Raw genomic sequence first — 23,759 nt, 5'->3', positions numbered from 1 at the left:
ACGATCTCTCCACAATGGGCGCTTCTCAAGATTTTAATAAAGAAAGGAAGCCTGTAAATGGGCTTAGGAAGTGACAGCCCAGCCATACCTCATGTGCCATGTTCCTTCCTTCCCCTCACATCATTGGAGCAAGTCACCATGGAGCAGCAGAAAACCCTGGTCAGAGGACAATGTCAAATGCTGCTTTACGGGACCACCACTCCTGGTATGCCCTGCAGAGGACCTTAAGGTCCATGAATAATCATACTTTAGAGGTCCCGGGCCCTTAGGAAGTCAGATTATCCTCCAACAGGGCCTTCTCAGTGATGGCTCCAACCTGGTGGAATGCTCTGTCCCATGAGACCAGGGCCCAGCAGGATTTAACTTCCTTCCGCAGGGCCTGTAAGACAGAGCTATTCCGCCTGGCTTTCAATTTGAACTTAGCCTGATCTTTTATTCCCCTTCCTTCCCTCCCTCTTCCCTTTTTATGAAGATTACCTGCTCTGGATCCCACAGCTAATTATCCCCTGGTCTCCCCGCTGGCCCAAATAGGACTAATTTTGTTGTTAGCCACCCTGAGCCTGGTTTTCTGAACCGGGAAGGGCGGGGTATAAATAAAATTTTATTATTATTTATTATTTATATTATTCCTCCCATGTGCCGCCCACATGCCTCATCCCTCTGTTGGCCTGTTTGTTTCAGCCAGCCACTCCAACTCTGTGCATGAAGCTTATCAGCAAGGAGAGACAACAAAGGAGAGTCTTATAGCACTTGATAGCCTACCACATTTATTGTAGCATAAGCTCTCCAGTAGTGATGAATGGAAGTGAGAGCTGGACCATAAAGAAGGCTGATCGCCAAAGAATTGATGCTTTTGAATTATGGTGTTGGAGGAGACTCTTGAGAGTCCCATGGACTGCAGGAAGATCAAACCTCTCCATTCTTAAGGAAATCAGCCCTGAGTGCTCACTGGAAGGACAGATTGTGAAGCTGAGGCTCCAATACTTTGGCCACCTCATGAGAAGAGAAGACTCCCTGGAAAAGACCCTGATGTTGGGAAACTAAGGAGAACGGGACGACAGAGTACAAGATGGTTGGACAGTGTTCTCGAAGCTACCAGCATGAGTTTGAACAAACTGTGGGAGGCAGTGGAAGACAGAAGTGCCTGGCATGCTCTGGTCCAGGGGGTCACAAAGAGTCGGACATGACTAAACAACAACAAAAAGCTCTCCACCTAGTTCATCAGATTTGGAGGCTAATGGGGTGTCCTTGTGTACAATCGCATTTCCCAGGAGGTGACGGCCAGCGTGCACTCACGTCAAATTAGCAGGTAACCGTGGAGGGAGCCCTCGTGTCATCGTTTGCTTTTGAGCGACAGTCACCCATGTCAGCCCATCTTTCTAGAGTAGCTGAGATCCCAGCGGCTCCAGTGGGAGGCAGACAAAGCAGACTGCTGCTTCCTAAGAACTCACCTCTCTTTGTTTCCAGGAGTTTTCCTGCTTGGTTCATTCGGACTGCTCTTTTTCGTCCTTTGCTGCTTGGAAGCAAAAAAGTACCCTTCCGCAGAAATGGATCCTGCCCGTTCCATTTGTGGATTGATTCCAGGACTCCGTCACAGCTGGGACCCCAAGCCAGGTGCGCCCAGCCCCTCTCAGTTCTTCTCTTGTTGCTGCCCCCACCCGGAGGTCCAAATATCTCTCAACCATATGGTCAAATATGAGCTTGAGAAGCTCATCCCTACTTAGGATCAACATAGGTCACAGCGGTACTCCCGGAAATAGAAGCCAAAAGGAGGTCAATCCCAGGTCCTACTAGGCTTTGTTGCCAATTCCCAAACTACAGCTGCCCCCCAACTGTGCAGGGGTCTGTGGCTGCCTTCAGTTCCACTTAAAATCCAATTGTCCAATTGGTAGCTTATAATTTGCCATGTGTGCTGTGAATTTGCTAGCATAGTTGTGCCACTCACTGTGCTGATATTCGGTGACTTCATGCTCATTTTTCCTTCTGAATTGTGAAACACACAGATTTTACCACAAACAGACGCACAAAGTGCAAGGATTTGAAAATCCTACAGAACTGACCGAAAAGGCTGCAGTTAGGTCGAGGGGGGGGGGAAATCAGGTGAGAAAAAAATGCAGTGTACATAATAGCAAAGTAATGCATATTATGATTTGAAATGATCAACACATCATATTTTACTAGAGTAGTGATGTTGAGGAAAGTCACAACAGGCTTATTAAAGTATTTAGACAAAATAAGCAGTACCCTAGGGACGCGGGTGGCGCTGTGCTCTAAACCACTGAGCCTAGGGCTTGCCCATCAGAAGGTCGGCAGTTCGAATCCCTGTGACGAGGTGAGCTCCCATTGCTCGGTCCCTGCTCCTGCCAACCTAGCAGTTTGAAAGCACACCAGTGCAAGTGGATAAATAGGTACCACTGCGGCGGGAAGGTAAATGGCGTTTTTGTGTGCTGTGGTTTCCGTCACGGTGTCCCGTTGCACCATAAGCGATTTAGTCATGCTGGCCACATGACCCGGAAAGCTGTCTGTGGACAAACACCGGTTCTTTCGGCCTGAAAGCGAGATGAGCGCCGCAACCCCATAGTCGCCTTTGACTGGACTTAACTGTACAGGGGTCCTTTACCTTTCCCCCCTTTTTTAAAGCTAATTAACATCTGGTACCCTTTAAAATGTGTTGTGGGGAGGTATTGGTTTCTTTTCATTCTTATTTTTATTATGAATTTTGTGGGGGTTTTGGTGTTGTCTTTTTAATGTTGAGAACTATCCTGAGATCTATGGATGAAGGGCTGTATACAAAACTGTAAAAAAAGGAGAGAAGAAGGCCATGCAAAACATTTCACCCCCACCCCACCCCTCCGATCCCCGCATAGCCTCCTGAATGCTTTACTTCTTCCTCAGGGTCTGGAGAGCATTGGCTTTTGGAAGACATCTGAAGGCAGTCCTGTTTAGGGAAGTTTTTAATGTTTGATTTTTATTGTGCTTTTAATTGTGTTGGGAGCCACCCAGAGTGGGTGGGGTATAAACCAACCAACCAACCAACCAACAAACAAATAATGCTGGGACCCGGGTGGCGCTGTGGGTTAGACCACAGAGCCTAGGACTTGCCGATCAGAAGGTCAGCAGTTCGAATCCCCGCGACGGGGTGAGCTCCCGTTGCTTGGTCTCTGCTCCTGTCAACCTAGCAGTTCGAAAGCATGTCAAAGTGCAAGTAGATGAATAGGTACCGCTCTGGTGGGAAGGTAAATGGTGTTTCCGTGCGCTGCTCTGGTTCGCCAGAAGCGGCTTAGTCATGCTGGCCACATGACCTGTAAGCTGTACGCCGGCTCCCTTGGCCAATAAAGCAAGATGAGCGCTACAACCCCAGAGTCGCCCACGACTGGACCTAATGGTCAGGGGTCCCTTTACCTTTAATAATAATAATAATAATAATAATAATAGGTTAGCTCTGAACCCTTGCTTCGTTACAGCTTTCTGGGCGACGAGCAGACAAAGAGCTGAGGGGAGGTTTGGAAGCTTTTCTTCCTTACCCCTAGCAAACTTAGCAAGCTTTTAGCTAGCAATTCGTACTGCACAGGATACTGAGTATGGTTGCCGGTAACATCAGAACTAAAAAAAGGTCTCTTCCAAATGCAGCAGGAACAATCAATAGGCTGCTCTCAGGAGGAGCAGGCCTTGCTTGCTTGAGAATAAAAATCAATGCCTTCGCATCCCCCAGGCAAGCAAGATGCTGGGAGATGCTTGCAGCCTGATTATGTATGTAAGATGGCCCCTTGCGTTGCTAGGCAACGAGCTGTTTGGTTGCTAAGAGATGGAACAGGAACCCTGGTGGCATTTGGTATCCCCTTTTTCACCTTGCAAGTCATCAGAGCTGTGCCTTTGGGAGTCGCTGTGCTGTGCCTTGAATGTGTGCGACAGCAGTGGCCGGGAGACGGGGAGCAGGAACAACACGGCAGATAGTTCCCTTGCCTACTTTTTGGTTGCTAGGAATCTCCTGTGTCTTGGCCTCCCGCTCTCCCTGACGCCAGACATTGCGTACAGACACAGCACAGTGGTGCCTCTGGTTAGGAACTTAATTCGTTCCAGAGGTCCGTTCTTAACCTGAAACCATTCTTAACCTGAGGTACCACTTTAGCTAATGGGGCCTCCGGCTGCTGCCGCACGATTTCTGTTCTCATCCTGAGGTAAAGTTCTGAACATAGCTGTCAAGTGTCCCTTATTTGAAGGGACAGTCCCTTATTCCAGCGCCATGTCCCGCTGCTGTCCCTTATTGATGGATGTCCCTTAAATGACGTCCCTTAAATTTCAAAGGAAGCAGCTCCTCTCCCTCCCTCCCTGCCGGCCAGGGAGGAGGGAGGCTCCAACTGTGTTGCTTGCCTGTGTTGCTCACCCAATAAGAAGTCTAAGAACGACTGGGGGGTGGAGCTTGCATGCCTTGTGTGTGGCTAGTTAATGCAAGCTGAGGGGTTTTTTGAATGCTGGACGCCATTTTGTTGCACGTGCTGCTGCAAACTTTGCAGTGCAAAGCCAGGCCGGGGAGCCATCTTAAGTTGAGGCTGCATAGGCCTTGTGGTGCATGTGATTCAGATTCTAGTCAGTTGAACCTCTGGTTACAAAGTTGGTTGGACAGTGTTCTCGAAGCTACCAGCATGAGTTTGACCAGACTGCAGGAGGACAGGAAGACTGGAGTGCCTGGAACAGGTGAGGCTGCAGGTCCCTTATTTTGGCTGCTGGTCCCTTATTTTCAAATCTGTAAGTTGACAGCTATGGTTCTGAACCCGAGGTACTACTTCCGGGTTAGCAGAGTCTGTAGCCTGAAGTGTTTTTGTAACCCGAGGTACCACTGTATACTTAAAGCACATTTTAAATCACCCCTCCCGCAAGAATCCTGGGAAATGTAGTTCACCCACCATGGAGCTACAAATCCCAGCACCCTTAACAAACTACAGTGGTTCCTCTGGTTGCGAACGGGATCCGTTCCGGAGGCCTGTTTGCAACCTGAAAGGAACGCAACCCGTGTCTGCGATTCGCTGCTTCTGCGCATGTGTGTGATGTCATTTTGCGTGTCTGCGCATGCACGAGTGATGAAACCCAGAAGTAACCCTTTCCGGTACTTAAGGGTTGCCGTGGGACGCAACCTGAAAAAGCTCAACCTGAAGCAAACGTAACATGAGGTATGACTATATAGTTGCCAGAATCTCTGAGGGGCGAAGAGCAATCGCAAAGATGCTGACACTGCACTTCATCCTTTGGTTTGGCATTTTGACTGCAAAGGAAAAAAGAGGGCTGGGATAAAAAAAGAAGGAGATGAAGCCTACTGTCAAAGGGAAACTCTAGGCCGCAATTTGCAAGATCCACATTATTCAATAACTGGCCTGCAAGCGTACGATTTGACAAGGATTGCTGACATAGAAGCAGAAACATGAAATGTGGCTCTAATTTTTCAGCAGGGCCAAATGCAATCGGGCTTCATTTGGCGTTTTGCAAAATGGCGGCTCAAATAATTTTTTTGAGATATCACGTGAGTAATCCTAATGTAATACTCTTAATACTTGTAGTAAGAAATAGAATACCACATTATTTCCTCCCCTTTCCCCCCCTTCAATCCTTCCCTCCCCCCCCCACCAGAGACTTCCCTCAGCTCCTCTCTCTGAGGGGAAAAAATAATGTATACGATTATATGGTTTGATATTTTGTTATGTTGAAATTGCTAATAAAAAATATTTATTTAAAAAATTAAATAATAAATAGAATATCAGAGTTTCCTGTAATGGTTTGAGTGCTGGACTAGGAAACTAAGGTTCAAGTCCCCAAGCAGTCATGAAGCTTGTTGTGATGATAAAATGAAATTATTATTATTATTATTATTGTTGTTGTTGTTTATATACCACCCTATACCCGGAGATCTCAGGGCAGTTCACAGAAAAGATCACAACATATATAATCTGCATAGAAACAACAACCCAATAACACCCCCCCCCCCGAAAAGAGCACCACATTTTAACACATCAACCAAAGGCCTGGTTAAAAAGGAACGTTTTTGCCTGGCGCCTAAAGGTGTGTAATGAAGGTGCCAGGCGAACTTCCCTGGGGAGAGAATTCCACAGACGGGGGGCCACTGTTGAGAAGGCCCGTTTTCGTGTTGCCACCCTCTGGACATCTCGATGAGGCATACAAAGAAGGGCCTCAGAAGGTGATCTCAGGGTTCAGGTAGGTTCATATGGAAAGGGGTGGTCCTTGAGGTATTGCAGTCCTGAGCCATTTAAGGCTTTATAGGTCAAAACCAGCACTTTGAATTGGACCGGTAGCCAGTGCAGTTGGACCAGGATGGGTGTAATACAGTGGTACCTTGGGTTACAGATGCTTCAGGTTACAGACGCTTCAGGTTACAGACTCCGCTAACCGAGAAATAGTACCTCAGGTTAAGAACTTTGCTTCAGGATGAGAACAGAAATTGTGTGGCGGCAGTGCGGTGGCAGCAGGAGGCCCCATTAGCTAAAGTGGTACCTCAGGTTAAGAACAGTTTCAGGTTAAGAACACACCTCCAGAACGAATTAAGTTCTTAACCTGAGGTACCAATATATGCTCAAACCGTCTTGCTCTGGTGAATTCTGCACCAGCTGAAGTTTCCAAACCGTCTTCAGAGGCAGCCCTACGTATAACGCATTGCAGTAAACTAACCTTGAGGTTACCAGAGCATAGACAACAGTAGTTACATTTTCCAAGAATGATCAGTTATAGAAAATAGCTTTTCAGCTTTTCAGATGAAGCCCCCACTGCCTAAACGCTATAGCAGATATTCAGTTGTGGAAACCCACTGTGCTCATTGTGCTTTGTGTCCTCTGCGCTAGATGTATCCAGATATTGAAAGTCATAGAGAATCTTTGCTATTTCAAACTCCCAAGCCAACCAGTGCTGGAGGATATGTTGATTTTCAATCAGACCAGTGGCCCTAATCTTGACATAGGCATTAATCTATTTGTCAGGAGGATCAATGCAGTCAGAAAGAATGCGCAGCAGCTTCTGTGAACCAGAAACAAGTCTTGAAGGGCTGTTTGTGGATGCTGGGTTCTCTGCGCTGAGGAACATCATGTCACAAGAATATACATTTAGCTAACATGTAGTTTGTGGTCCAACACACACAAAAATAATTATATTGGGTATTAAAGTGGAGTGCTATACAAATATATGTGTTGTGCATGATTGCAGTGTAAATACAGAAAGCAGTTGCATCTTACGCCATTCAGTTTTGCTCAGCTTTTGAATCCAAACAATGGATTGCAAAAGCAATGCTGGCACCAAGGCTCATGTTTCAATAGCAACGACACCAGCCTTTAAATGCAATTTAAGCTTACCTAGTTACTTGGCACGAACAGCCAAACGGTTCTAAGTGGGGAAATACTCACTTTGGAGCAGAAACACGAATTTTGGGTCGAATCTAGTTCTTATCAGAAGACCCTCACCATCTGGCCTTGTTTGACAATGGCGTCCTTTTTCTCAAATGGTCATTCAGTTGATGCATAGATTTTTATTAAGGTAGCATACCACTTAATTAAATTGTATAGTGTCTGTGAACCCATCCTTGATATCCACGTGGCAGCCCTTTAATAATAATAATAATAATAATAATAATAATAGTAATAATAATAATTTATTATTTATACCCCGCCCATCTGGCTGGGTTTCCCCAGCCACTCTGGGCGGCTTCCAACAAAACACTAAAATACAATAATCTATTAAACATTAAAAGCTTCCCTAAACAGGGCTGCCTGGTTCCCCGTAACTTGGCTTCTCGCAGCGAGGGAACCGCCAGAAGGCCCTCAGCGCTGGACCTCAGTGTCTGGGCAGAACGATGGAGGTGGAGAAGGTATACTGGACTGAGGCCGTTTAGGGCTTTAAAGGTCAGCACCAACACTTTGAATTGTGCTCAGAAACATACTGGGAGCCAGTGTAGGTCTTTCAAGACCGGTGTTATATGGTCTTGGCGGCTGCTCCCCCCAAAAAGTCTAACAGATATATAAACCTCTTTTACATAAAAGAGTCTTCGCAACGTGGTTCACAGAAGACACAGCCAAAAAAAATAAATTTAAACTATTTAAAACATCTATTTCACAATTCCACCCAAAACATCAGCATGAAAATAACAACTCAGCAAAACTTGAATGTTCAAAAACCAGACCATAATACTATTTCCATGGCTCAGGTTACCATTAGTCACTGAAGGCACATGGCAAAAGGGAGGCGGGGAGACCCGACATTAAAGGCCTGTTTAAATGGAATCCCATGCAAATTGTTGAAAATGCAATGTGTTCCACTTTGAAACCAGATGATATGGTTGGCATTTTCATGCGGTGCAGAACCAGACTGTTATTTGTCCTCTAACTGAACTTGGTCTTCTACCATCATAAAGTCCTTGTCTCCATGATTTTTCGTGCAATGGAATGTATGAAAGTAGCCAGGGATCAACTGAATCCTGGGCAGATGCCTCTTATCTCTAGTGTAATCCAGATCTTGTTTGCCATTGTGAAGACAATTGAGTAGACAACGCCAGCTGTAGAGGGCGAAATCTTGTGATAGGTTTATTGCCCATCATACAGAAATAACAATTAATGACGTCCTAGGTGACTGTTGCTGTTGGGGTGTGTCTTCAAGTCTGCTGATCAAGGACAGCACGGAGATCTTTGCAAGCCCCACATGGTCATTTGAATCATGGAATTGTAGAATTGCAGAGTTGGAAGGGACCCTCAGGATCTTCAAGTCCAACCCCCTGCAATGCAGGAATATGCAGCTGTCCCGTACGGGGATTAAACCTGCATCCTGGGTGTTATTAGTGCCACACTCTAACCAACTGAGTCTTAACCATCCTCACCAGATGACTATAGAATAACCTAGGAAAGGGAAATGGAATGACACACTTCTGATAATGACTGAGTTATGTATAGGCTGCTGATTAGAATCATAAAATCATAGAATTGCAGAGCTGAAAGGAACCCCAAGGGTCATTTAGTCGATATATAACAAAGTTATCCCTAAAAAGAAGACACACAGCTTACGAAGTGACCCAGACAGGAAACTGAAGGTACACAGGGTCTGTGAGCACACCAGACATTTAAAGCTCATGGCTTCCCCCAAATACAGTTGTAGCTTGGTTTTCAAACATCTTAGTTCTCAAACATTTTGGCTCCCGATTGCCGCAAACACGGAAGTGACTGTTCCAGTTTGCGAAATATTTTTGGAAGCTGAACGTCCAACGGGGCTTCTGCAGCTTCATGATTGGCTGCAGGAGCTTCCTGCAGCCAATCAGAAGCCACACTTTGATTTCCGAACGTTTTGAAAGTCGAACGGACTTCCGGAACGGATTCCGTTTGACTTCCAAGGTACGACTGTAATCCTGGGAACTGTAGTTTGCTAAGGGTGAATTGTAGCTCCATAAGGAGGAATCCGCAGCTTCCTGGATTTTTTTGGGGGAAACCATGTGCTTTAAATGTACATTGTGTCTGCAGCATGGCCTCTTAAAGGGGGGGGGGAATGCCATGGCCCCTTGACCTCAGATCCCCCCCAAATCTCTTAGGATAAGCAGCTTCCTTTCTGCCTTTTTGTTTACTGTTGATAGCAACTCTCCCAAGCAACTGTTGTCATGGCCGTCCCTCCATGCTGTTTCAGGCATCAGAGAGGGAGAGGGCAAGAGCCACAAAGAGATAAAGAATCACTCGAAGGAAAGCATGCAGGACTGTTAGGAGCCACTTATCCCCCCAACAGTCATTAAGTAAACAAACAAGGCATTCTGGCCAAAGCTCCCTTTGGAGTTGCCGGATTTGCGAATAAGTCCCCGGGCAAATTCCATCCCCGGATTGTCCCCGGATTTCATCTAATGTCCCCGGGAAACGCAGCAGCGGCAGTCTCAGCAGCCTGGAGCAGTTGGCTCTGGTTGGCTTCAGGAGCTGCTCCGAAGTCCCCAAATGATGGTGGTGCAAGGGCTCTAAGATGTGGCTTCCGAGTTGCCTCGACCTTCCCTGACCTCAGCAACTAAGCTGTGAAGGGAGGCTTCACACTGCCTATCAGAGCTTGCGTGCAAGCAGGAGGGGGCAGGGATCTCTGTTAGGCAACGGGAAGTCCCCCTTCCCAGCTGAGGGATCCCCGCCCCCTCCTGCTTGCACGCAAGTAGGAATGGGATTAGGGCTGCTCCGATGGGAAGGGAGGCATCACACTGCCTGAGCCTTGCCACTGCCACCGCCGCTCTCGGCTCTCCTTCTCCACCTCCACCAGACAGAGGGCCTTCTCAGTAATGGCGCCCACCCTGTGGAACGCCCTCCCTTCAGATGTGAAGGAAATAAGCAGCTATCCTATCTTTAAAAGACATCTGAAGGCAGCCCTGTTTAATATTAAGACATCTGAAGGCAGCTCTGTTTAATATTTATTGCTGTATTGTTTTTAACACTTGATTGGGAGCCGCCCAGAGTGGCTGGGGAAACTCAGCCAGATGGGCGGAGTATAAATAATAGATGCTTCTTCTTCTTCTTCTTCTTCTTCTTCTTCTTCTTCTTCTTCTTCTTCTTCTTCTTCTTCCATGCCTGACCCACCGCGCACCACTTCTCCACCACCACAACCACTGAAGAACCAACAATTCAGGGGCTGCCCAGGCTCATGGAGAAAGGAGATGAAGTCTCGGAGGAAGGGGGAAAGTGGCAGTTGAGGTCAAGGCGACGGCCGCCCCTCTCCCACCACCATCGCTGCAGCATCAACGTCCTGAACGTGTAGTATGTCTGCATGTCTGTATGTATTTAAAGTGTGCCCGGATTCATTGAAAAAAATCTGGTAACCTTAGCATAGGAACCCTGTAGCTCCCCATCTGTGTTAGGGCAATAGACCATGATGGAAAGGGCAGATGAGCTACCCATTAGAGATCTGGAGGCGATGTCTCCAGTCAGACTTGACTCAGAGCCGGTCCAGTCATTAGGCAAGGTGAGGCTGCTGCCTCAAGCGGCACAAGCCCCTCCAGGCGGCATTCCCTAGATTCCCAGCTTGTTCCACCATCTCTGCCAGTGGCAGAGAAGCACTGCTGCCATTGGTGCCGATTTGGGGCAAGATCCATTAGGGGTGAGATCTTGCCCAAAATTGGCATGATCTTGCACTGAAGGCAGCGGCAGACGTGGCAGGGTGTGTGATGGCAGTGGTGATGGCAGAGGCAGGGCAAGGTGGCATGACCCATTTCTCCTCAAGCAGAGAAACGGGATGTGCTGCCCCTGACTTGACTCCACTGTTCTTCCCCCCCCTCCCGACAAATAATCAATGCCTGTATGGCTCCTAGCAGCTATGGCTCAGTGTTAACAGCAAGGACACGAAATTGCAGAGCAGGACACCAGTTTTGTCCTCATCAACTCATCAATGGGACGCGGGTGGCGCTGTGGGTTAAACCAGAGAGCCTAGGGCTTGCCGATCAGAAGGTCGGCAGTTCGAATCCCCGCGACGGGGTGAGTTCCCGTTACTCGGTCCCTGCTCCTGCCAACCTAGCAGTTCGAAAGCACGTCAAAGTGCAAGTAGATAAATAGGTACCACTCTGGCGTGAAGGTAAACGGCATTTCCGTGCGCTGCTCTGGTTTGCCAGAAGCGGCTTAGTCATGCTGGCCACATGACCCGGAAGCTGTACGCCGGCTCCCTCGGCCAATAAAGCGAGATGAGCGCCGCAACCCCAGAGTCGGTCACAACTGGACCTAATGGTCAGGAGTCCCTTTACCTTTACCTTATCAACGGGGGTCATGAGCATTAACCGATTAATATGACCTGCCACTACATCAGTTAGTGAAGAGATTCAGTAGCCCTCCTGAAGTACTCCTTGGGTGGACAGCAGTCCAAACACGGAAGGAGGAATAGGGCTGTGCTGCTGGACTTGCCCCCTAGATGTAAATGGTGTCTGAGCGGTTAGCAGTGAAGTTAAGGGAGCCGCAAATAAAAGGCAAAAATAAGGACATGGGTAGTGCCAGCAAGCTGTCGCTTTTTAAGTTTGACCAGCTTTCACTGCCCATGCATTAATACCCCTAGAGGTTACCTTTCCTCTCTGAGCACTCCCACAGTATGAAAAAAATATATTCTGCCATGTACGGTGGTACCTAGGTACTCAAACGCCTTGGTTCCCAAACGCTGAAAACCTGGAAGTAAGTGTTCTGGTTTTTGAATGTTTTTTGGAAGCCAAACACCCGATGCGGCTTTCGGTTATTGTTTCTGGGGCGCCTGCACTAATCAGAAGCTGTGCCTTGGTTTTTGAACATTTCGGAAGTCAAACGGACTTCCAGAACGGATTAAGTTTGGTGCTTTTGTTTTTGAGGCTTTTTCGGTTCATTTGTTTTTGTGACTGTGTGGAATCCAGTTCAGCTACTGATTGATTGATTGATTGTGTGACTGCGGAAATGGATAAAATGCCCCCCATCCAAACAATGACTATCATCAGTGCAGGTAAGAATTTTTTTTAAAAATTTTTTTTTATCATCTACAATACTGTCCTATTTATGTACAGTACATTGATTATTGCTTTCATTTTATGTGCTAAGTTTGAGAACAAAGGTACCACTTTATTCTGCAGTGTAAGGATCCCTGAAGTCCACTTGCCAGCAGCAGTTTTTGGGGTGAATGAACTTAGGAGGAGGGGAAAAGGGTATATTAAAACTACCTTCCTCTTTTGAGACTGTGTGACATCTGCCCACCTCCCTCAACAGTGATACATACATCTTTCAGCAACAGCTGCCTCTACAGCAGCATTTCCTCAGGCTTTGTATTCCCAGAACCAGATGAACACAGAGCAACCAGATTTCCCAGCTGTTAGCTCTGGGATGCTGCAATCCCAGACTCCTTCCCATGTACAGATTCCAAACACCTGCAAGGCGATGCGTGAATCTCAGTCCTAAAAAGCCATGGTGATCCATATCCCAGAAAATATTTAATGAAAACACATGTGAGGAACCTATGGCCCTCCGGATGCTGCTGGACTGCAACTCCCATCAGCCTCAGGCAGCATGGCCAATGGCTCAAGGATAATGGGAGTTGTCGCGGGTGGTGCTGTGGGTAAAACCTCAGCGCCTAGGACTTGCGGATCGCATGGTCGGCGGTTCGAATCCCCATGGCGGGGTGAGCTCCCGTCGCTCGGTCCCAGCTCCTGCCCACCTAGCAGTTCGAAAGCACCCTTAAGTGCAAGTAGATAATAGGTACCGCTTTATAGCGGGAAGGTAAACGGCGTTTCCGTGTGCTGCTCTTGTGCCGGTTCGCCAGAGCAGCTTCGTCACGCTGGCCACGTGACCCGGAAGTGTCTGCGGACAGCGCTGGCTCCCGGCCTCTAGAGTGAGATGAGCGCACAACCCTAGAGTCTGTCAAGACTGGCCCGTACGGGCAGGGGTACCTTTACCTTTACCTTTTAACACCTACAGGGCCACAGGGCCCCCACTCCTGCATTAAAGCCTACCAGTGCATTTAGATCAGTTTTGGGTCTCCAGCTGTTTTTGGACTACAGCTCCCATCATCCCTAGCTAGCAGGACCAGTGGTGAGGGATGATGGGAATTGTAGTCCCCAAAAAACAGCTGGAGACCCACATTTGGAAAACACTGATTTGGCAAGTAAAGGCTTGCCAAATATGGTCTCTCTCTCTCTCTCTCTCTCTCTCTGTGTGTGTGTGTGTAATTCTTATTAAATTTTCTGTTTTACAATTTAAAATACAGTCATACCTCGGGTTGAAGTTGCTTCAGGTTGAGCGCTTTCGGATTGCGCTCCATGGCGACCCGGAAGAGCAGAATGCGTTACTTCTGGGTTTCGCCACTCACACATGCGCAGACGGTCAAAATGATGTCACACGCATGTGTGAAAGTGGTGAATCGCACATGCGCAGACGCGGATTGCGTTCGCTTCAGGATGCGAACGGGGCTCCGGAATGGATCCCGTTCGTATCCAGAGGTAGCACTGTACGCATTTTACATCCTACCGTTTTTGGACTACAACTCCCATCATCCCTGGCTAGCAAGACCAGTGGTCAGGGAAGATGAGTCCCAAAGCAGATGGAGACTCAAGTTTGGGAAGCACTGGGTCTGATGCAAAAGATCTGAAGAAGAAGAAGAAGAAGAAGAAGAAGAAGAAGAGTTTGGATTTGATATCCCACCTTTCACTCCCTTTAAGGAGTCTCAAAGCAGCTAACATTCTCCTTTCCCTTCCTCCCCCACAACAAACACTCTGTGAGGTGAGTGGGGCTGAGAGACTTCAAAGAAGTGTGACTGGCCCAAGGTCACCCAGCAGCTGCATGTGGAGGAGTGGAGACGCGAACCCAGTACCCCAGATTACGAGACTACCGCTCTTAACCACTACACCACACTGGCTCTCTGAGGCTCTGGACCACCCCCTAACGAAAACCCTGATTCAGGGGAACCCAAAGAAGGGTCTCCTTGGATGATTTTAATAATGGGGAACACAAGATAGGGACAGAAATGGGAGAAAACAGTTCTTAAAGTGCATTTCATTCTCAGGGTGATGAGTCCCTTAAAAGAACACAAGAGGAAAGAAAGTAAAATTCAAAAACAGAATCTGCGAATTTCTTCAAGGGCTATGGCTGGTGGGCTCCTTCCTGCCCTGTTTAGATAATCTGCTGGTGCTTTTGTTTTTGTTTTTTTTAATGAAGCCTGCCTGTCTTTCAAGCCCAGTCAATTATGCAAGGCCACAGGATAAAACAAAGAGGATGCAGCTCAGGCACTGCCATGAGAGGAAGCACGTCTTCAGCGGGAAAGCCTTCGGAGACGGGGAAAGAGATGCCTTTGTGGCGCTGCAGCTGCTTGCTTTTGGGGGGGGGGGTTGTGATGTGCACTGATTGATCTCGGTGGAAAGAATCAAGCCTTTTAGATCCCATGAAATATGCATGCGAGTTGAGTGACAGCCGCAGCAGATGGGCCGCCACACTCCGCTGCTCTGCTTGGAAGGTGAGACGGACGGACCAAGCCTAGTTGTGCCTTATGCATGCTCCCAACCAGAGGGTGAGGAGGATGTGAGGCAGGAGCCTAAAAGCAGAGGAGGAGACACAAGCACATGGACCGAGAGGTAAAGCAGGAGGTGCCTTTGTACTCGGCTTTAACAGCAATGAATCCTGAGATGATCTCTCTCCTAGTTTGTGGTGGCTGGTCCATTTGAGGCCCTGCCCCACCTACTCCCAGACCTCTGCCCCCAACCAACCCACACCTTCTGCTTACAACTGTTATAAGAATTTTAAGGTCTCAAATGTAGAATATTCATAAATGCTCACATATCTAAATATATAAACCACATGTCTGAAATAGTAAAGGTACCCCTGACTGTGCAGTCGGACCAGGATCGTTGTAATATGCTACCACAGGACTAGACTATTCAAGCATGGTAAAGGTAAAGGGACCCCTGACCGTTAAGTTCAGTCGTGGACGACTCTGGGGTTGTGGCGCTCATCTCACTCTATAGGCCGAGGGAGCCGGCGTTTGTCCACAGACAGTTTTCCCAGGTCATGTGGCCAGCATGACTAAGCTGCTTCTGGTGAAACCAGAGCAGCGCATGGAAACGCCATTTACCTTCCCGCCGGAGCGGTACCTATTTATCTACTTGCACTTTGATGTGCTCTCGAACTGTTAGGTTGGCAGGAGCAGGGACCAAGCAATGGGAGCTCACCCCGTCGTGGGGATTCGAACCGCCAACCTTCTGATCGGCAGGCCCTAGGCTCTCTGGTTTAGAGCACAGCGCCACCTGCGTCCCTACAGTTTGAAATAGTACAGGAGAGCAATCCTGAAGCCATTTTGACTCTCTCAATGAGCTCAAAATATTCCTCTGCGCTAAGGGAGGCAAATGGGGAAAGCGATTGTCTTTTCGCTTACAAATCTTGCCTTAAGGGCATATTTGTGTATGAATAGGGCAGGGGTAGGCAACCTAAGTCCCGGGGCCCGGATCCGGCCTAATCGCCTTCTCAATCCGGCCCGCAGACGGTCTGGGAATCAGCATGTTTATACATGTGTAGAATGTGTCCTTTTATTTAAAATGCATCTCTGGGTTATTTGTGGAGCATAGGAATGCATTTATTTTTTTCATCAAAATATAGTCCGGCCCACCACATGGTCTGAGGGAAGGTGGACTGGCCCACGACTGAAAAAGGTTGCTGACCCCTGGAATAGTGTGAGCCTGTGACATGGATTCAGGAATGAAAGTATTAACCACCACAAAAGAATGGCCAGGCTGCCCAGGTAATGATATCAGCAACCATTATCAGTTATCCTGGCAGACAGGATTTCTGCTGTAGACCACCTCCTATGATGTATGTATGATGATTCTGGGGCAGTCTTTGGCTAAGGGGGTCAAAAGTCTTTAAAGTTTCCTACACACTTTTGTTCTGGGTCTCTCCCTTCTTGGAAGGAGAGGAGGGAACTCTGTTGCAAATGAAAAATAAAGATCTGTGTTGCTTTCCACTGGATCCTGCCTCCATCCATTCTTCTCTGACCGATCATGGACTTAGGGGACTCGGAGTCCCATGGGGAGTTGGGCAGCAAAAGCCAAACCCCCATTTATACATCAGTTCTTTGGAAAAAGGCTGAGATACACATACAATAATCCCAATCCATTCATCACACTGTAACTGTGCAGCAAAGCACATTGAAATCAACCAGTCCGAAGGCTTGATTAGTAGGTGTTTGCAAAGCAAATTGCTTCCAGACAACCCATGCAAGCTGAGACAAGTCAAACACTGCAAGGGAAGACAATTCCAAGCACTGGGTGTTTGTGGGAGGCGGGGTGGGGAGGTCACCAGTCAATCTAATCAGGGTCAGAGGGAATTCTTTCTAGATTCCAGTTATTGCAATCAGTCAGAACCTGAGAAGCAGACGCTCTCCACCCCATAACAGAGGTACACTGTACCCTAACCAATGGCCTTGAGGCAGGCATCAACCAAGTGGAAAATGCACTCTACCTCTAGGTAGCATATATGCCAGTTACTAAGGTTGGTGGTTCAAATCCCTGTGATGGGGTGAGCAACCGTTGCTCTGTCCCTGTTTCTGCCAACCTAGCAGTTCAAAAGCATGCCAGCGCAAGTAGATAATTAGGTACAGCTGTGGTGGGAAGGTAAATGGCGTTTCCGTGCGCTCTGTCTTCCGTCACGGTGTCCCTTTGCACCAGAAGCAGTTTAGTCATGCTGGCCATCAGTGGCGTAGCTAGCTGCTCAGGTGCACCTGGGGGCGGGGGAAACCGGAGTCCGCAACCCCATGTTGCCATTTCGGGCAGCGCAGTGCCTGCAGGTGCCCGAGCCACTGAGTCATTCCCCAGGAGAGACGTGTGGCTCGGGTGCGCTGCAGGCCAGGCCCCGCGGTCACCCTCCTCAGTGATGACACCCAGGGCGACCCACACCCACCGCACCCCCCTTCCTATGGCACTGCTGGCCACATGACCCGGAAAACTGTCTGCAGACAAACACCAGCTCCCTCAGTCTGAAAAGCGAGATGAGCACCGCAACCCCATAGTCGCCTTTGACTGGACTTAACCGTCCAGGGGTCCTTTAACTTTTTACCTATGCCAGTTACTGTATAGGTTCTTGTTTTGCACAAACAGCAGAGGCCTGTGTGAGCTCCATCAGGCAGATTATTCAACAGTGTTTTGCAAGCAGGTAGAATAGGAATCCGTGATTTTTTGAGCCTGTGTGAACACAGGTTTATTCTTTTTTCTTTTCTTTTTTTTTTAATTGACACAGCAAGAAAAGAAGAAAGAGAAAACACAAATACCAAATTACACACAGGAATAACCATAGACACATAATTTTCTTAACAAACGATAAAACATAAATTGGTCTTAACACTAAAGACCCAATTATTCCATATTCCATTATTCCATCTATTCCATATTTCGATTTCATATTACTTATTGCCAATACACATTTTTATCATAATTAAACTTTTTCTTAATATATCTTAATTCTTATATCTACCTTGGAACTATTACTGAAGTTCCTTGAATGCTGCAACAGACTTTAAACTACTATATTTATATTTCAAATATTCTTTGAAAACCTCCCATTTTGAGACAAATTCCTGTTTTGATTTATTCTTTATTTTTTCTGATAGACCCTCTAATTCGGCATATTCTGTCAGTTTTTGGATCTAATCTTGTATAGACAGGATTTCATTACTCTTCCATTTTGCCGCTATAAGAACTCTTGCTTCCGCCATAGTGTATAAAAAGATACCCTTCCTCTTTTGTGGAATATCCAGATCTGTAATTCCCAGGAGGTAGGCCTCTGGTTTTTTTATTAAAAGAGATCTCTAGCATTTTTTGAAGTTCTGCATGAATACTCTCCCAGAATACCTGTATTTTCTTACATATCCACCACATAGGGTAGAAAGTTCTTGAGTTGTCTCTGCATCTCCAACAATTACTTGACACATTTCTGTACATTTTCGAAAGTTTCCATGGTGTTAGGTACCATTTGTGTTGCATTTTTTGTGAATTTCCAATTGATCTTCCATAAGTTTTCCCACACAGGTTTAAAAGGTCAGCTTTTTATCTTACTTTAGATCTTCTGGCTTTTTAAAAAATTCGCTTTTATGTAGCAAGCAGTGCATCATCCAACATGTGCTTTGCACAGGAATCACATCAGGCAAGGCAGCTGTAGAACAAAGAAACAAAGACCCCTCTGCCCTTCCTGCCATTCTCTCTCTCTCTGTTACTTCCTTCCCCTGCTGCGCTGTTGAATTCAGCATCTTTCCTAGAGATTTTAGTTAATTTGAAAAGAGCAGGCATGTGCATAGTCAGCACCTTGTCTAAGGAAAGTCAGTACAGTCATACCTCGGCTCCCGAACGCCTTGGGAGTCGAACGTTCTGGCTCCCGGATGATCAAAAACTGGAAGTGAGCGTTCTGGTTTTCAAACGTTCTTTTGGAAGCTGAACGTCCAACTGGGCTTCCGTGGCTTCCGATTGGACGCAGGAGATTCCTGCAGCCAACCAGAAGCTGCGCTTTGGAAGTCAAACATTTTGAAAGTTGAAAGGACTTCCGGAACGGATTCTGTTCTACTTCTGAGGTACGACTGTATTCCTTTCCACACCACACCAAGGCCCTATTGCCACTTCAAGGTTTGCAGGGGAATACAATTAAGACGGCTCTGGGAGGAAATGAAACCTAAAAAATCATCCCTCACCACTCGTACACATTTACACTCCTGTGCTTCGTGTCCTCCAGTAGCTATTGTATTTTGATCATGGACTCAGCATCCTTTACGAATCTCTCTCACTGACATGCAGAAGAACACTGTTTGAACAGGAAACACCACTTTCAAAGCCTCTGACTGCCAGAATCAATGGTGCTCAAGGGCCAAGGTTGCAGATTTGATCCTTGTAAGGGACAGCGGCATATTCCTGCATTGCAGGGGGCTGGACTACATGATCCTCAGGATCCCTTCCAACTCTGATTCTATGATCCTATGAATGTGGATCCCATAGTTTCAATGGGATTCCATACATAGCAAAGGTCTTACAGCCTGTCTTTGGCAATCACTCGTAGCCAAGTAAGATTGTCTTCCATGAACACAATCTTAACAGTGAGTCCGTAAGTGACTGTGGAGGCCAATTCTGGATCCACATGTCCTTCCACAGTGGGGACATAGGTTTCTGGGCAGGAGTTGATCAGGGTGAGGGTTTGCCAAGCATGCCTTCCTCCTAGTACGTTTCTCCCTTTCGTCCTGAGTTCAAGCGTCTTCAAAGTCCATGACAGCTTTGGTAAAGGCTGTTTTCCATCTGGAGCGCTCGCAGGCCAGTGTTTCCCAAATGTCAGTGTTTATACTACATTTTGAAAGATTTGCCTTGAGAGAGTCTTTAAACCACTTTTGTTGACCACCAGCATTACGCTTTCCATTTTTAAGTTCGGAGTAGAGTAGTTGCTTTGGAAGATGATAATCAGGTATCCACACATGACCAGTCCAACAAAGTTGATGTTGAAGAATCATTGCTTTGACACTGGTGATCTTTGCTTCTTCCAGTACCCTGGCATTAGTTCTCCTGTCTTCCCAAGTGATGTGTAAAACTATTCGGAGACACTGTTGATGGAATCTTTCAAGGAGATGGAGATGGCGTTCATAAGTGGTCCATGCAAGTACACTCAGTAGTAAGCCCTACTGGGTTCCGTTGTCTTTCACCCAAGAATTCATGAACAGGACTGCAGCCTTACAGCACAATCTTAAACATGACTACGACTGAATTTGGTGGGGCTTACTCCCAAGTACATGAGGTTCTGATGACTGCAGTTTAAGCAGCATAAAGAGGTGTGCTGCGGTGTCCCGTTCTATTTCTTAATTACATGTTTATTCCCAAGGAGCCCAGGGTGGCTTACTTGATTATAAAGAGAAATATCGTGGGAAGAATCATGTTGGGAGTCACTCAGGGCTGGGAATTCTTGGAAGTTCCTTGATCTGGCTCAAAATCAGACTGGGTATGTGGGGAAAAAACCCACCCCATCCTGCAGTGGATTTATGGACACACCCATTCCGTTTGGATTCAACACCCTGGAAGATCTAAGGGTAGGGGGTGGGCAACCTGATGTTCTCCAGATGTTGCTGTGCTACAACTCCCACCATCCCTAAGCATTGAGGAGACTCTGGAGCCCACCAAACATCTGCAAGGCACCACAATGGCTAGCCACGAGAGAGGCAAGCAACGACCTCTGCAGGTGGCTTCATGCAACCTTGGAAAATGACCTCCATCTCAGTAAACATTTCCCCATCTTCTTTAAATGTATATTCTTCTTGTTCTCTTATTCTATACAGTGGCACCTTGGTTCTCAAACTGAATCCGTTCCGCAAGTCCGTTCCAAAACCAAAGCATTCCAAAAACAACGTGCGCTTTCCCACAGAAAGTAATGCAAAATGGATTAGTCTGTTCCAGACTTTTAAAAACAACCCCTAAAACAGCAATTTAACATGAATTTTGCAATCTAACAAGGGCATTGATCCATAAAATGAAAGCAATAAACAATGTATTGCAGTCACACACTCAATCAGTAGCTGAACTGGATTCCATACAGTCACAAAAACAAAACAAAAAGAGCCGCAAAAACAAAAACGCAAAATAAATTGCAAAAACAGACCTCAGCATAACACTCAAAACGGAAGTGTGGCACTCAAATCAGAAGCGTAACACTCAAAACGGAGCATGTTTGGCTTCCAAAAAAGTTCGCAAACCGGAACACTTACTTCTGGGTTTGCAGTGTTTGGGTTCCAAGTAGTTTGAGTACCAAGGCGTTTGAGAACCAAGGGACCACTGTATGTTAAATCTGCAAGCTGTGCGTATTCCATCGGTTTAAGTTGCCATTCTTCTTTGGTTGGGGCCTCACTTGTTTTCCATTTTTGGGCTAACAAAACACATGCAGCAGTAGTAGCAGCATATATAGTCTTTTGACACATGGGAATTTCCCTCTGAATTATCCCCAGAATTTTTTCTGGGTGCTTAAGCACCCACAACACTGGGTTCGGACGTGACTTCCCAGATGACGTCAGAGGCCCTGACAATAAAAACAAATAAAATGCCCTCCAAACCTCAGAGAGCAGAAGACTGGCAGTAAAGTAGAGCTACAGATGAGCACAGATGGGCTTCTGTAACAGCAAAATCTGTAGCATGCTTACTCAGAAGCAAGCCATGGGCATACCCAGGATTTGAGGGGACAGGGAAGAACCTCAGTTTACTATGTACAGTGTGGTACCTCGGGTTACAGACGCTTCAGGTTACGCGATTTCGGGTTGCGCACCGCACTGAACCTTGAAGTAGCGGAATGGGTAACTTCTGTGTTTCAGCGCTTGCGCATAAGTGCTAGATCGCGCTTTGCATATGCGCAGAAGTGTCAAATCGCAACCTGCATGTGTGCAGACACGGCGCTGCGGATTGCGAACGTGCCTCCTGCACGGATCACGTTCGCAACCCGAGGTTCTACTGTATTTTTAAAAGGCTGTAGAGTATTAATCAGCCTTATAAAACAAAAGAAAACACACAAATTCAAAATGCACACTGACATATAACTCTTAAGAACAATTAAAAACAAACCCACCCCAAATAAATAACACCCACCCAAGTTAAAACCACAACTTTAGCACAAGGGGGCTGGCCCACACCCTCGTCGCCCCCCCCAAACAGACGAACTCCTTTGGTGGTGGCCCTGCAAAAATATATATAAAAATGGCTATGTCCATGCTGCTGCAGAAAGCGGTGACGCCCCTGCTTTGGAAGCCCAGTAACCTCGACGGCGCGTGGGAGGACGCGCCTTCCCCCCCCCCTGCACTTTCTCCCCGTCTCTGACCCCGCCCACTCCCTGGCGGCTCTTTGTCTCTCTCCGGCGGCTGCTCGCCAGCGCCCCCTTCCGTCCGCACTGCGAGAGGCAGGGCGTTGGCTGGGAGGCTTTGCGCCTGCTTGGCTGCGGAGGAGGAGCGGCGCGCCACCCCCCGCCTCCTCCTGCCGCCCAGCGCGGGCGAGGCGCCCTCTTTGTGCCGCGGTGGCTGCGCGGACACGCGTGGCGCGGGGGGAGGGAGGGGAGGCGGGGACTGCAATGCGGCAAAGCCCAGCAAGCTCGCTGGGAGCCGAGGCTGGCTAGCGCGCATCCTTTCCACGCCCCGAAATATCTGCGATCGGAAGAAGAAATAGCCGCAAGGGTGCCGGCTGGGCATCGCGACCGTGGGTGCCACGCGGCGTGCATGCCCGTGGCACCGAAATTTGTGGGTGCCTGGCCCCTGGGCAATTTTGTGGGTGCTCGGGCACCCAGGGCCCATAGCTGTCAACTTTTCCCTTTTCTTGCGAGGAATCCTATTCGGAATAAGGGAATTTCCCTTTAAAAAAAGGAAAAGTTGACAGCTGTGCCAGGGCCCCAGGGACTTGGCACCTTTGAGCAGCCGGATTCTCGGCATGTATTGCTTGCTTGCTGCTTCGTGACTGAGTCTGACGGGTGACATATCAATGCGGAAAAATGAAAGCACGTGCCCAGCCGTCATGATGGGCGTAGCCAAGGGGTGCTGGTGGCAGTGAATCAATAAAATATTTAAAATAAAAAGGCAGCGAGTAAATCGATAAAGTCAATCAAAAAAATACATCAAGTAAAAATGTATCAAGTTCACTCAAAAAAATGCATCAAATAAATATATTTTTAACAGAGGTTATGTGCCCCCCCCAACATAAAGCCTGCCCCCCCCAACATAAATTCTAGCTACGCCCATGTCAACTGTGGGAGACACTTCAATCGTACAACCTACCCCAACCCCTAAACAAAAGCCGCTCACAGCCCGGCTATGGTTTCCCTGTTCCTCCCTTCATTTTAGTTTCCCCATGCAAGCTGCAGCTGTCATGCCCAAGAGACGAATCCTGTCAGTGGCTTTGGCGGAGAGGCAACATTTGTCCCTCTGCAGACAGCAACCAGAAGGGAAAGTGGGGGAGAGGGAGGTGACCATTTGTTCAAGAGACAGGAAGATACTTTAGGAAATGGTGGGATTTCCCATTCGTTCATCCCTACTGATCAGCTTGTGTCCCTAATAGTGGACTCTTCGTTTTCTGGATGATCTTTGGCAATTGGTGATCAATAAATGTGATGGAAGTGTTTGTGCTCTGCTCCTAATTTGGATTTTCTTTTCTTGCAGAAAGCTCAAAAGTGGCAAGCAGAGACTGCTTTAGCTAGCGCACAGATTTTGGTAACTGCACCCCTATAGAGGAGACCACGTCTACTAAGGATGGTGATGCTTAGCCTTTATATATAATGCCCATTTAGAGCAAAACCTCA

The 23,759-nt window shown here is 47.4% G+C and overlaps 1 protein-coding gene and 1 long non-coding RNA gene across 2 annotated transcripts in view; one reads left to right on the top strand and one right to left on the bottom strand.

Annotated features, from left to right (window-relative positions):
- The window catches only part of LOC308471195, a 180,764-nt gene extending 174,230 nt beyond the window's left edge, over positions 1 to 6,534 (top strand). Inside the window, exon 3 of the long non-coding RNA XR_013982776.1 lies at positions 6,474 to 6,534. This is a non-coding gene — a long non-coding RNA (uncharacterized lncRNA). The remainder of the gene's footprint in view (positions 1 to 6,473) is intronic.
- LOC308470986 (tubulin alpha-1A chain) overlaps positions 1 to 23,759 on the bottom strand; it is an 85,091-nt gene that overhangs the window by 12,561 nt on the left and 48,771 nt on the right. The gene's annotated exons all lie outside the window — the stretch shown is intronic.

The sequence above is a fragment of the Podarcis pityusensis genome (assembly GCF_964106645.2).
Source record: "Podarcis pityusensis genome assembly, chromosome: 2".
Classification (NCBI taxonomy): Eukaryota; Metazoa; Chordata; class Lepidosauria; order Squamata; family Lacertidae; genus Podarcis; species Podarcis pityusensis.
Note: the sequence above shows the minus strand (reverse complement) of the source record. Positions and strands in the feature narration are given on the sequence as shown.